The sequence below is a fragment of the Chiloscyllium plagiosum genome, chromosome 11 (assembly GCF_004010195.1).
Source record: "Chiloscyllium plagiosum isolate BGI_BamShark_2017 chromosome 11, ASM401019v2, whole genome shotgun sequence".
In the NCBI taxonomy this organism is placed as follows: Eukaryota; Metazoa; Chordata; class Chondrichthyes; order Orectolobiformes; family Hemiscylliidae; genus Chiloscyllium; species Chiloscyllium plagiosum.
The window spans coordinates 71,380,683-71,393,882 of NC_057720.1; the positions used below are offsets into that span (position 1 = coordinate 71,380,683).

The 13,200-nt window shown below is 43.4% G+C and overlaps 1 protein-coding gene across 3 annotated transcripts in view; it reads right to left on the reverse strand.

Moving 5' to 3' along the window:
- The window catches only part of nek7 (NIMA-related kinase 7), a 190,118-nt gene extending 184,132 nt beyond the window's left edge, over positions 1 to 5,986 (reverse strand). For 2 of the 3 annotated variants that reach the window (XM_043699781.1, XM_043699783.1), the window contains exon 1: positions 5,860 to 5,986. The gene's annotated coding sequence lies outside the window, so the exon portion shown is untranslated. The remainder of the gene's footprint in view (positions 1 to 5,859) is intronic. The other variant, XM_043699782.1, reaches the window with a different exon arrangement.
- Between the last annotated feature and the right edge of the window lie 7,214 nt (positions 5,987 to 13,200).

Here is a 13,200-nt window from a genome sequence, read left to right on the forward strand (position 1 = left end):
GAAGAACGCCTCATCTTCTGCCTCGGAACACTTCAACCCCAGGGCATTAATGTGGATTTTAACAGTTTCCTCATTTCCCCTTCCCCCACCTCATCCTAGCTTCTAACCTCCAGAAACTCGGTCCCCTGACCTGTCCGGACTTGTCCGACCTGCCCAGCTTCTTTTCCACCTATCCACTCCACCCTCTCCTCCCTGACCTATCACGTTCATCTCCTTCCCCACTGACCTATTGTACTCTATGCTACTCTCTCCCCCCCCCCCCCCCCCTCTAGCTTATCTCTCCACGCTTCAGGCTCTCTGCCTTTATTCCTGATGAAGGGCTTTTGCCCGAAACGTCGATTTTGCCTGTCCTCGGATGCTGCCTGAATTGCTGTGCTCTTCCAGCACCACTGATCCAGGAAATAGAATTACGTACAAAGCAATGAACTTCAACAAACATTTTTAATGACTAAAAATTATTGAAATTTTTTTAACAATAAAAATAAATCACAAATTGAATCTTTAAACAGATAAAATATTCTAAATTGCTGCCATCACCATTCTGACATTTGAAGTTATCCCTCTGATATTACTTTCCTCATGAAATATTTGTGAACTAACAGAAAACCCTTTCCACTTGAAATCACTCGTCTCAAATGTTAGACGCAAGAAAACGTAAAAAAACTTAGTGCGAAGTGGGCAATTAACCCAACTTTCCATCCACATCATTTTTCTCCTTTTAATATTAACATCAGAGCTCATGAGTGAACTCTTTGGCGCAACATTATAATGCAATCAGTAAGGACTGATGGCATTTTCATTGTTGGAATGACTGTGCACATTGACACCAAAAAAAAATTATTAATTCGGTATCTCTCTCCACAAATAATGCCTAACTTGCTTAGTACTTCCAGCATTTTCAGTTTTATATTTCAAATTCCCAGTGTGGTTATATTTTGCCTTTGCATTAGAATACTGAGTGATCTTGACCAATCAAGACAGTACTGGTCTGAGATCATAACAAAGTTACAAGGTGGCAACTTGAACTTGGTTTTTGCTCTGGTTACTGACAAACATCTAAGTTCTGGAAGCACTTTACAACAAAATACCTCCTTGTATTGCAGTCATTGCAGCATAACGAGTTTATTCAATTCACAACACAGCTTTCTATACTGCACTCGAGTCAGTCCATCTATGCATTACTTTAGAGGGCAAATGAGATAGGATTTGAGAATGGGACTCGCTGGGTACCTCTTTTGGGAGTCTGTATAGACCCGATGGGCCAAATGGATTCCTTCTGTAAAATTCTATGATTCCATCTCACAAGAGAGGATTACAAGGAAAGCTTAGGGAAAAGAACTTTTCAGCCACTGACAACACATAACAATACAGATTACCTAGAGACTTCAAATTATGAAGAGAAATTTAAGATATTAACTGGACAAGGCTGATAAGACAGGGTAGTTAGAGATAAATTACTTCCGCTGGTTGGAGATTCTAGAACTCGGGGCAAGTAATTAGGGCCAGACCATTCAGGATAGATGTAACAAAGCACATAGGGTTGGAACACTCGACCACAAATGGCAGTTGCTACTAGATAAGTTGTTAGTTTTAAATCACTGAGATTTTTGTTCCGCAAAGTTATTAACGGATTTGGGTCGAAAGCATGTATACGTAGTTACATCACACATCAGCTATGATCTCACTGAATGGCAGGACAGACTTTAAGGGCTGAATTGCCGACTCCTGTTCCAGTAAGTAAGGACAAAAGGGTAACTAGGGAGAGAATTGGACCCCTCAAAGATCAGCAGGTCAGGCAGCATCCAAGGAACAGGAGAATCGACGTTTCGGGCATAAGCCCTTCTTCAGGAATGAGGAAAGTTTGTCCAGCAGGAAATCTTTGTAGAGGGAGGAAGAGAGCTTCTTGAAGGAAGGCATCCTTGTAAGAGGATTCGCAGTAGGTTGAAATCTTTGAAGAGAAAGTGCGGTCTGCAGATGCTGGAGATCAAGTTCTCTTCCTCCCTCTACAAAGAGTTCCTGCTGGACAAACTTTCCTCATTCCTGAAGAAGGGCTTATGCTCGAAACGTCGATTCTCCTGTTCCCTGGATGCTGCCTGACCTGCTGCGCTTTTCCAGCAACACATTTTCAGCTCTGATCTCCAGCATTCGCAACCTCACTTTCTCCCCTCAAAGATCAGCATGACAGCCTTGGTGTAGAACCACAGAAGATGGGGGAGATACTAAACGAGTATTTTGCATCAGTATTTACTGTGGAAGAGGACATGGAAGATATAGAATGTAGGGAAATAGATGGTAACATCTTGAAAAATGTCCATATTACAGAAGGAAAAGTGCTGGATGTCTTGAAACACATAAAATCCGATAAATCACCTGGGTCTGATCACGCGTATCCTAGAACGCTGTGGGAAGTGAGGGAGGTGATTGCTAGGCCCCTGCTGAGATATTTATATCATCGCAAGTCACAGGTGAGGTGCCAAAAGGCTGGAGGTTAGTTAATGTGGTGCCACTATGTAAGAAGGGTGGTAAGGACAAGCCTGGGAACTGTACACCAGTGAGCCTGACGTCGGTGGGTGGGCAAGTTGTTGGAGAGAATCCTGAGGGACAGGATTTACACATATTTGGAAAGGCAACGACTGATTAGGGATAGTCAACATGGTTTTGTGCATACGAAATCATGTCTCACAAACTTGATTGAGTTTTTTGAAGTAATAAAGAGGATTGATGAGGGCAGAGCAGTGGACATGATCTATACGGACTTCAGTAAGGCATTCAACAAGGTTTCCCATGGGACACTGGTTAGCAAGGTTAGATCTCACTGAATACAGGGAGAATTAGCCATTTGGTACAAACCAGCTCAAAGGTAGAAGACAGAGGGTGATGGTGCAGGATTGTTTTTTGGACTGGAGGCCTGAGACCAGCGGTGCTAGGTCCACTACTTTTCGTCATTTATATAAACGATTTGAACTTGAGCGTAAGAGGTATAGTTAGTAATTTTGCAGGCGACAGCAAAATTGGAGGTATAGTGGACAGCGAAGGTTACCTCTGATTACAATGGGATCTTGATCAGATGGGCCAATTGGCTGAGGAGTGGCAGATGGAGTTTAAATTAGATAAATGCAAGGTGCTGCATTTTGGGAGAGCAACCCTTAGCAGGACTTATACACTTAATGTAAGATCTGAGGGAGTGTTGCTGAACAAAGAGACCTTGGAGTGCAGGTTCATAGTTCCTTGAAAGTGGAGCCACAGGTAGATAGGATAGTGAAGGTGGTGTTTGGTATGCTTTCCTTTATTGGTCAGAGTATTGAGTATAGGAGTTGGGAGGTCATGTTGCAGCTGTACAGTATGTTGGTTAGGCCACTGTTGGAATATTGCGTGCAATTCTGGTCTCCTTCCTATCGGAAGGATGTTGTGAAACTTGAAAAGAGTTCAGAAAAAAATTACAAAGAGGTTGCCAGGGTTGGAGGATTTGAGCTATAGGGAGAGGCTGAATAGGCTAGGCTATTTTCCCTGGAGCATTGGAGGCTGAGGGGTGACCTTATAGAGGTTTATAAAATCATGAGGGGCATGGATAGGTTAAATAGATAAAGTCTGTTTCCTGGGGTGGAGGAGTCCAGAAGTAGAGGTCATAGGTTTAGGGTGAGAGGGGAAACATATAAAAGAGACTTAAGGGGCAACTTTTTCATGCAGAGGATGGTACATGCATGGCAATGAGCTGCCAAAGGAAGTGGTGGAGACGAGTACAAATGCAACATTTAAAAGGCATCTGGATGGGTATACGAATAGGAAGGGTTAGGAGGGATGTGGGTCGGGTGATAGCAGGCAGGACGAGGTTGGGTTGGGATAACTGGTCGGCATGGAGTTGGACAAAAGGGTCTGTTTCCATGCTGTATATCTCTATGACTCTCTGATCTTAATTCCAAATTAAACCATAACTTCAGAGCAATGTCAAAGTAGTTTAAAAATAACCTCAAGGTTATTGTACGAGAAATGCTTCTGAACAAAGAATGATTGTTCTTTTAAGATTGTTCTAGATATCAATTTACAGTTCCATCATGTTATAAGTTAAGAGTAGCCTGAATGAATAATTTAAACTTTAGCCACTTCTGGCAGATCTACCTTAAACTTAGGAGAGGACAACTAATAAAATCCTGGAACCTAGGAAAATATTAACAATGATTTACTGGTTCAATGCATAGATAAATTAATTACTCATGTATAATTTGACTAATGCAACAAACTGGAAAACTGCTGAAATTTTGAAAGGTGAATCATTACAGAACTCTTATTCGCAAAGCAAAAACAATTCAATACAGCATTTAAGAAAACACTTAAAACTCAACAGAATTCACAAACGATGCTAAAAGATCAAGGTCAAATCTGACAAATATTACCTCATATTAAATGACCAGTGATTAAAACACTGACTGATGATGGACTATAAACAAAATGTTCAAACCAAGTAATAGGAGATATTGGTGTACGTGTTGAGAAAGTGACAAATTATTGGCTCGATCAACCAGTTGAGGTACATCAACCACCTCCCCACTCCCATGCAAATTGGAGATGTAAAACTAATTTATTCCATTAGAGTAATTACATTCCACACTATGAAATCGGTAAGTAATTTCAAGGCATTTCATGTTCCGTCAGAACATAATCTGCTTCTTTTCAAAAAAGGACAATTACTTTTCTTAAATTGTTGCGCCATGCCTTCCTGTGAAAAAGAGAAAAAATGCACGCAGATTGTGTATCTGGGTCGTGTCCTGTACATTTAAACCAAGAAACCTGCTCAAGTAAACACAAGTAGATATTTAGTGCTCTAAGCTTATTGCATTTCAATGCGATCTGACTAATCTGCAATCTAACTTCATGCACAAGGCATACCTTGTAAAAAAAAATCAGTTTTACAATTATTTGATCTGGCATCAGTTTTCATTTGCAGAAGAGAGCTTCAAATTTCTACCACCTGCTGTGAAATGTTTTTGAAAAGAATGGCTCAATGGCGTTCGGGCAGATGATTCACGAGAATGTCTCATTTCAACTGTTGAACCAGTAGTTCATAACATTTCATTAAACATCTCGTTAGTCCACCAATAAGGCTACATTTCAATAATATTCCACAGATCTGAAAGATCACTTTTGATCACCTTTGTTTCGATATTTAAAAGTATATTTTCACAAATGTGATAAGTTCACTCGCCGTGAAAGCTAAGCATAAAAAGCACCACCTTATAGCTTATTCAAAGTAATTTCCGGACGACAAAATAAAACAAGATAACTGGGGAGCATCTGCGAAGCTGCTCAGTCACAACTCCATACTGTCCAAGTGACAACTTTATCCTTCCGATCACACAAACATGCTTCTCGAAAGGCAGCGGCCTGCCCAGCAACTGACGCATCGGTCAGCCAATAGCAAAGGCGCATGTATTTGGACGCGCCAATAAGAGGAGGGGGCAGGACTTCTACCGCCAGCGGGTTTGGTTGTTCCCTGGGCCGGCGCTGTCTCTCCTGAGTCGCGCTATGGTCACGGCACACACACACACACACACACACAGGGGGGAGGGACTGCCTGGAGAGGTTGGAGCCGGGGCCAAGAATGAGCTCGAAGCTCTGGCTGCGAACCGGCTTGGCCGCTTCAGCCCTGAGTCAGAGGAAAGAAAAAGATTTCCTCCGCGGGTTTGCAGGCGATAAGGCCAGGCGGTCAGTTGAAATCTAGGCCTGCGGAGGAGGAGGGTGTGTGTGTGTGTTTGGGGGGAGGAGGAGAGGAAAGGGGAAAACTCCGCGTTCGGGAGTCGATGTCAACTGCCCGCCCCCCGGTCTGTCTCCGACTCCGTAGCCGAGCAACTCCCTTGTCCTTACCGGGAAGTGGCGCCGCCGTCGCTTGTGGAGATGGCGGCGATGGCGCCGCTGTTTTGACTTTTTCTTCTGCCCGCGGCCTGCGAAGCGCGTGCGGCTGCTCTGGGGCTCGAGCTCGGGCTCGCGCGCTGATGTCAGTGCAGGGATCGCGCCGCCATTGGCTGGAAGCTCCCAGCATTCCGCGGGTCACGGGGGGGGCGGAGCTCGCAGTTTCTTGCCGGCGCTGACGTCACTAGATCCGGCGAGTATCAATTGTTTCTGCAGAAGCTGCTTCAGCTCTGAAGCTGCCGCTCTGTCAAACCCAGTGCACAAGTAGCTACGTGGGGCTGCTTATTTTAAGTGCACTCTCTGTCGATACGATCAAGCCCTTCTGGAGCTCGGCTCATCTTCCCACGCAGGGCTACAAATCACCACTCATTCTTTTGCAGATCGCTGGCACCGCTTTCGCGCGAGTATTTGGTCCACTGTGGCAAGTAGCGAATCGCAGTGATTGCATGGGACACAGTAATCCGTGAAGAATGACTGAAGAAGTGAAACAACGAACAGGGCTGCAAATAAACTCTAGTTTGGGAACCCCCGCAACGTCCGATTCTCCCTCCTACCTAAGATGCACAAGCCTGAACTACCCTGGCCAACCCATCGTCTCAGCATGCTCCTGCCCCAACGAATTCATCTCCACCTACCTCAACACTGTCCTATCCCCGGTCTCGGAACTCCCCACATACGTTCGGGACCCCATCCACACCCTCTACTTCCTCCAAGACTTCCGTTTCCCTGGCCCCCAACACCTTGTCTTCACATGGACATCCAGTCCCTCTACACCTCCATCCACCATGACCAGGGCCTCCAAGCCCTCAGTTTCTTTCTCTCCCGATGTCCCCACCATTACTCTACCACTGACACTCTTAATCTTTTGGCTGAACTGGTCCTTACCCTCAACAGTGTCTTCTTTGAATCCTCCCACTTCCTCCAGATGAAAGGGGTAGCCACGGCACCCATGTGGGCCCCAGCTATGCCTGTCTCTTCGTCGGCTTTGTAGAACAGTCTACCTTCCAAAGTTACACTGGCACCACTCCCCACCTTTTCATCTGCTACATTGATGACCACTCCCACGAGGAGGTTGAACAGTTCATCAACTTCACCAACACGTTCCAGGCTGACCTTAAATTCACCTGGTCCATCTCTGACACCTGCCTCCCCTTCCTGGACCCCTCCATTTCCATCAACGGTGATTGACTCAACACTGAAATTTTCTACAAACCCACTGACTCCCATAGCTACCTGGATTACACCTCCTCCCACCCTACCTCCTGCAATCCTGTATTGCCAATTCCTCTGCCTTTGCTGCATCCGCCCCCAGGAGGACTAGTTCCACCTCAGAACACACCAGGTGGCCTCCTACGTGGTTGAAGATGCCCTCCAATGTATCTCATCCAAGTCCCACACCTCTGCCCTCGAACCCCACCCCTTTATCCACAAGAAGGACAGAACCCCTCTGGTCCTCACCTTCCACCCCATTATCAACTAACATTTCCACCACCTTCAAATGAACCCCACTACCAGAGATACATCTCCCTCCCCTTCCTTATCTGCTTTCCATAAAGACTATTCCCTCCGTGACTACCTCGTCAGGTCCACGCCCCCCAACACCCTACCCTTCCCTCCTGGCACCTTCTGCCACCGCAGGAATTGCAAAACCTGCGCTCACACCTCCCCCCTCACTTCTGCCCAAGGCCCCAAAGGAGTCTTCCACATACATCAAAGTTTGACCTGCACTTTCACACGTCATTTATTGTGTCCGTTGCTTGCGATGCGGTCCCCTCCACATTGGGAGACCGATGCCGTCTCACAGAGCACTTCAGAGAACATCTCCAGGACACCCGTACCAATCAACCCCACCGCCCAATGGCTGAACATTTCAACTCCCCCCTCCCACTATGCCGAGGACATGTGGGTCCTGTGCCTCCTCCACCACCACTCCCTCACCACCCGATACCTGGAAGAAGAATGCATCATCTTCCATCTTGGGACCCTTCAAAATGGCATCAATGTGGACTTCACCAGTTTCCTCATTTCCCCTGCTCCCACTTTACCCCAGTTCCAACCTTTCAGCTCAGACTGTCCTCTTGACCTATCCCACCTGCCAATCTTCCTTCCCACCTGTCCGCTCTACCCTCCTCTCCAACCTATCACCTTCACTCCCACCTCCATTCACCTACTGCACTCTCAACTACCTTCTCCCCAGCCCCACCCCCCCTCCCATTTATCACTCCACCCCGAGGCTCCCAGCCTCATTCCAAAGAGTCTGTTTGCATGCTGTATGATTCTGTACAGAGTTGCATTCCAAATGTTTATATAGGAAGCTTTAATTAAACAATGTTGATGTACATAGTAAGGATTACAGAAACTCCCCTTCAAGTCCTGCTCCAGGAGTTATCACTTTTAAAAGGAGTGTACATGACACAGCCAAATTGATTGATAATAAACTTATTCATGCTTAAAAAGCACTGTTGTTGCTGGTTTAGAACAGAAAAAAAATCATCATTTCATTCTGGATGCAGGGGGACACCCTCAAAGCTATAACTTCCCTAACGAAGAAAATAAACAATGGGAAAATTAACAAAAGGATTTGCCTTTTTTGTAAAAAAATAATGACTTAAGATGCTGTTTGATTCTAAATTAAAACTCTAAGCCAAACATCAACTCTTTAATTTTACCACTCAATAACACTACTACATTATTCTTTTCAAATCAATTTACATGGGCTTTCAAAAGGGCTTTACATGGTACTTTCTCGTGAATGTACTGCTGGAAAAGCACAGCAGGTCAGGCAGCATCCAAGGACCGAAACGTCAATTCTCCTGCTTTTCGGATGCTGCCTGACCTGCTGTGCTTTTCCAGCACCACATTCTCGACTTTGATCTCCAGCATCTGCAATCCTCACTTTCTCCTTATGGTACTCTCTCTCAAACTCTGAGCAGAATGAGAATTGTCAGATGATACCAGTTCTGTTTTTGTGCCATCTCTCAGGTCTCCAGAATAACTGGTCAACTCTGTGGAAGGTTGTCTCCTGTTTTTCCTCACCATCCCAATTTCTGTCTCCACAAGATTGCATTCCAGGTGTAGTAATGTTCTTTATGATTTTGATCAAAGATCCACATAGATCTCCAGACTGCAGAGTCAGTAGATTGTGTACTCTAACAATTATTATAATTCAGTGAATGAGTGGAATGCTACTTATCCATCTATTACGTCCATCACAGAACACATAATTGACGTGAAAGGGTCTGAAATTGAGTGCAGCTTCCTTGTCATTGGAAACTCAAATAGAGACAGATTAGCCTGTAGCATTATAGAATGATAAGTTAGCAGTAGAAGATTAATGTGATCATTCTTTTTCAATAAAGACTTTATCTTAATCCCTTTCTGGCTATTAGTTTGCAAATATCTCAGTGAGTTAGTCTTGTGGGCAAGTTCATAAGTTTTAAAAGTACACACACGAAAAGTGTGAATGATGAGGCCTGGAATCCCAAATGTTGAGGATTTGCAATGTGCAGTGACCGCTTCAGGCATGTGACTGTGTAGATATTTTACCTCCATTCACCCTGAATAGTAGTCAACCACAATCAAAAACATCTTCCCCCTCTGCTCAAAATAATCTATTCAAGATGTTCCCACAGTCTGGACAGAAATGATGATAGCAACAATAATGCCCTTTGTTCTTTCCAATGGATTGCACATTATTTCAGTTGGAATTCTTTTCAAATAATTTTGTGGGCCTTGGCCATTGAACAGAATTGCATGTGTTGGCACAACACTTCTGACATCCATGTTACATTAATGTAATCTTTGAAGCATATTGAGCCAGTGGGCCATCGGTCTGACCAATTTCATTTAATAAATCAACAAGTTATTCACAACACCATTATGTTTCTTTGTCCAAAATATTACTTCTGAAGAGTATTAAGCAGAGTATAATTTCAATTTCAATTTGCCAGTTTTTGTTGAGTTTGCTTTTGCTCTGATCAAAATGTGATGCAGTGCTTTAAAATTATCATTTTTACTTTGGCAGGACAATCTTCACACCAGTGTAGACATTCAAACCAAAAACATATGTTTACAGCAGCTACCGTGCCCTTATCACATTTCCTTATTTCTGTGCATTCACACTTTCACTCCAGAGCCCCACAAACTGCACAAAATCAGTCATTTTTCTTCAAAAAGGTGCCCTGTAACTTCAAATTATAGTTCTGTTTTGAATGACTACTTTCTTGGTTAATCATATGGGCTTTTGATACCATTAAATCATCCTCGAATGCAAAATATCTGTTCATGTCTCGCCTCAGACTCCATGTTGATTTGGTCCTGGATGAATTATTTTAATTTGTTGTACTCACAACTTTCTGCCAGCCAATTTAAAAGAGTCAGTACTCTTACTTGGTCACTGGAGGCAATGTATCCACTCAGTAATGGTGTGTTTTCTAAGTACTGTATCCATTGAATGCTGTAATTACTGTATCATACATAGCTGCTGATCCCTTGTCTGACAAAGATGATGTCTGCTCTCCCTTGGTGTGGTAATGCAAACTAAACTGTTTCTTACTCACCTTTGTGTCTGGTCTAAATGCTGTGTGGAACCATGTAAATTCACACTGCCAGTTCAACCATGTTTCAGCACAATTTGGGCATGCAAATGCTCAGAGCACTCCTGTCAGGGCAATGTCAAGTACACTGCTTTTCTGTACTGTTGCTGCACTCAACATTTTTTTAAAATTAATTACCTCTTCATCTATTTCATGATCTATTTACCTGCTGTCACCATCTGCTCTTTTGCATTGATTGGGATTAGGGTTGATAAAGATTACAGGGAGCTCATTGTCAGCAAACATTACCTTTTGTTTAAACATGATAAATAGGAACCACGTGCAGGGCAAGGCTTCACTTTGATGACAACGGTTGTGAAAGACAACCATCTCCTTGTAGCTATGTGATCTTAGATAACTTCCAATGATGATGTAGATTATCTTATTTACATATTCACATTAACATTTGATGCAACTGCAAGTAGATTTAGGGCTGGACGTTAATAGTCATTAAAAATCACAATGCAGGTTAGCAAGACAGTTAAAAAATGCAGAAAAGCTCAGGGATTTATCTGTGACAGAACAAAATTCAAACTGAGTATTTCACAAGATTCAATTATTCATGTTATAAAAAAGATAAAAATCATTTTGGAGCATATGCAAAATCATTTAGAAAGATGATGCCATGATGGCACAGTGGTTAGCACTGCTACCTCACAGCGCCAGAGACCTGGGTTCAATTCCCGCCTCAGGAGACTGACTGTGTGGAGTTTGCACGTTCTCCCCGTGTCTGCGTGGGTTTCCTCCAGGTGCTCCGGTTTCCTCCCACACTCCAAAAATGTGCAGGTTAGGTGAGTTGACCATGCTAAATTGCCTGTAGTGTTAGGTGAAAGGGTAAAGGTAGGGGAATGGGTCTGGGTGGGTAGCGCTTCGGCGGGTCGGTGTGGACTTATTGGCCCGAAGGGCCTGTTTCAACACTGTAAGTAATCTAATCTAATCTAAACTGGGAGAATGCAATAATCAAAAATTGTGAAGTCTGGGGCTCTTCTTTGAGAAGAAAAGCTTCAGAAATGACAGGATAGAACATTTGAAAATTGTGAAGGGGTTCAGTGGGAAAGATACGGGAGATTGCAAAATGAAGGGCCACAAATATAAAAGTCATGAATAAATCGAATAAGAAACTCAGGACAAACCATGTTTGTGTAGAAAATAGCACAAATGTGGAACCCATTGCCACATAAGATTGTGGAAGATGGTACAGATGAATTTAAAGGGAACCTACATTTTGTATAGCTAAATTAGAAAAGTAGGGTGATGGTGTGTAATGACGTGATGTGGGAGGAGAATCATGTGAAGCATGAACAGCTGGGCTAATTGGTCCATTTCCGTTCTGTAAAATTATAAGTAAATTTGAATGTCAGTGAAATGTGTCAAGAATGTAACTGTCCTTGATGCTATATTGCAGTTCCTCTTTAAAAGTAATATTTTGTCAGTCAAGCTGCAAATGATTTTGTGAATCTGTTGTTCTCTTTGGGGCATTGCCTTCCTTTATCGCTCTCCCTGACTTTGTGTTGCTTTCATTTAAAGTGTATCTTTCACATGTCTAAGGTTTATAATGTATTTTTTAGTTGTCGTCATGGCTCGAAAAATTCCCTGTTTTAAAGACTTTGATTTTATGCATGCACTGCCCAAATCTCATTCAATTCTTGATGCACAGAACAAATGTGGCCACCGCCGGACTAACTATTGCCTCCAATAGTGTATTTTACCTGATTGGTAATGCTTATGCTATCTTCTGTAACATTGGAGCTAGAGTAGGTCATTAAGCCCCTCAAGCTTATTCCATCATTGAATAAAATCATAGTCAATCTGTGGCCTAACTTATCAAATCTGCATTTGGCCCATCTCCTTTAATGTCCTTGCTTAACAAAAAATATTTCGCTCTCAGGTTTAACATTAACAACTGATCCAACATCCACTGCCATTTGTGAGAGAATATTCCAAATATTTACACTGTTTGTGTGCTTCCAAATATCTCTCCTGAATGGCCTTACCTAATTCTCAGATTATGCTCCCTAATTCTAGAATCACCAACCAGTGGAATTAATTTATCTACCCTGTCTTTTCCTGTTGATATCTTGAAAACGTCGATCAGATAATTCCTTGGCTTTCTAAAAACTAAATCTTCTCATAAAATAACCCCTTAAGTCCTATGTTGCAATCCAACCAGGGCTAATATATCCTTACTAAAGTATAGTGAGAGATCTGCTTACAGTGGAGTGTGTCACAAAGCTAGTCCCTTTTTTTCCCTAAAAGCTGTTCCTTGGCTCAAGGATACCATGACCTTGATTTTTTATCAGAGGGGTAATAAACCAGGCCTGGCTTCGATCAGTCTGGTTTGGTACAGAGATGAAAAGGATTTTGAGAGGCCTTTTGTTTATATGTAAACAGATGAGACATCAGGCCAAAGTGGTCATGTTTTAGAAGTCCTCCCAGGAGGACCAGTTCCAATACCGTACAACCCAGATGGCCTCCTTCTTCAAAGACCGCAATTTCCCCCCAGACGTGCTCTCCACCGCATCTCCTCCACTTCCCGCTCCTCCGCCCTGAGCCCCACCCCTCCAATCGCCACCAGAACAGAACCTCACTGTTCCTCACCCATTACCCCACCAACCTCCACATACATCGTATCATCCGCCGTCATTTCCGCCACCTCCAAATGGACCCCACCACCAGGGATATATTTCCCTCCCCTCCCCTA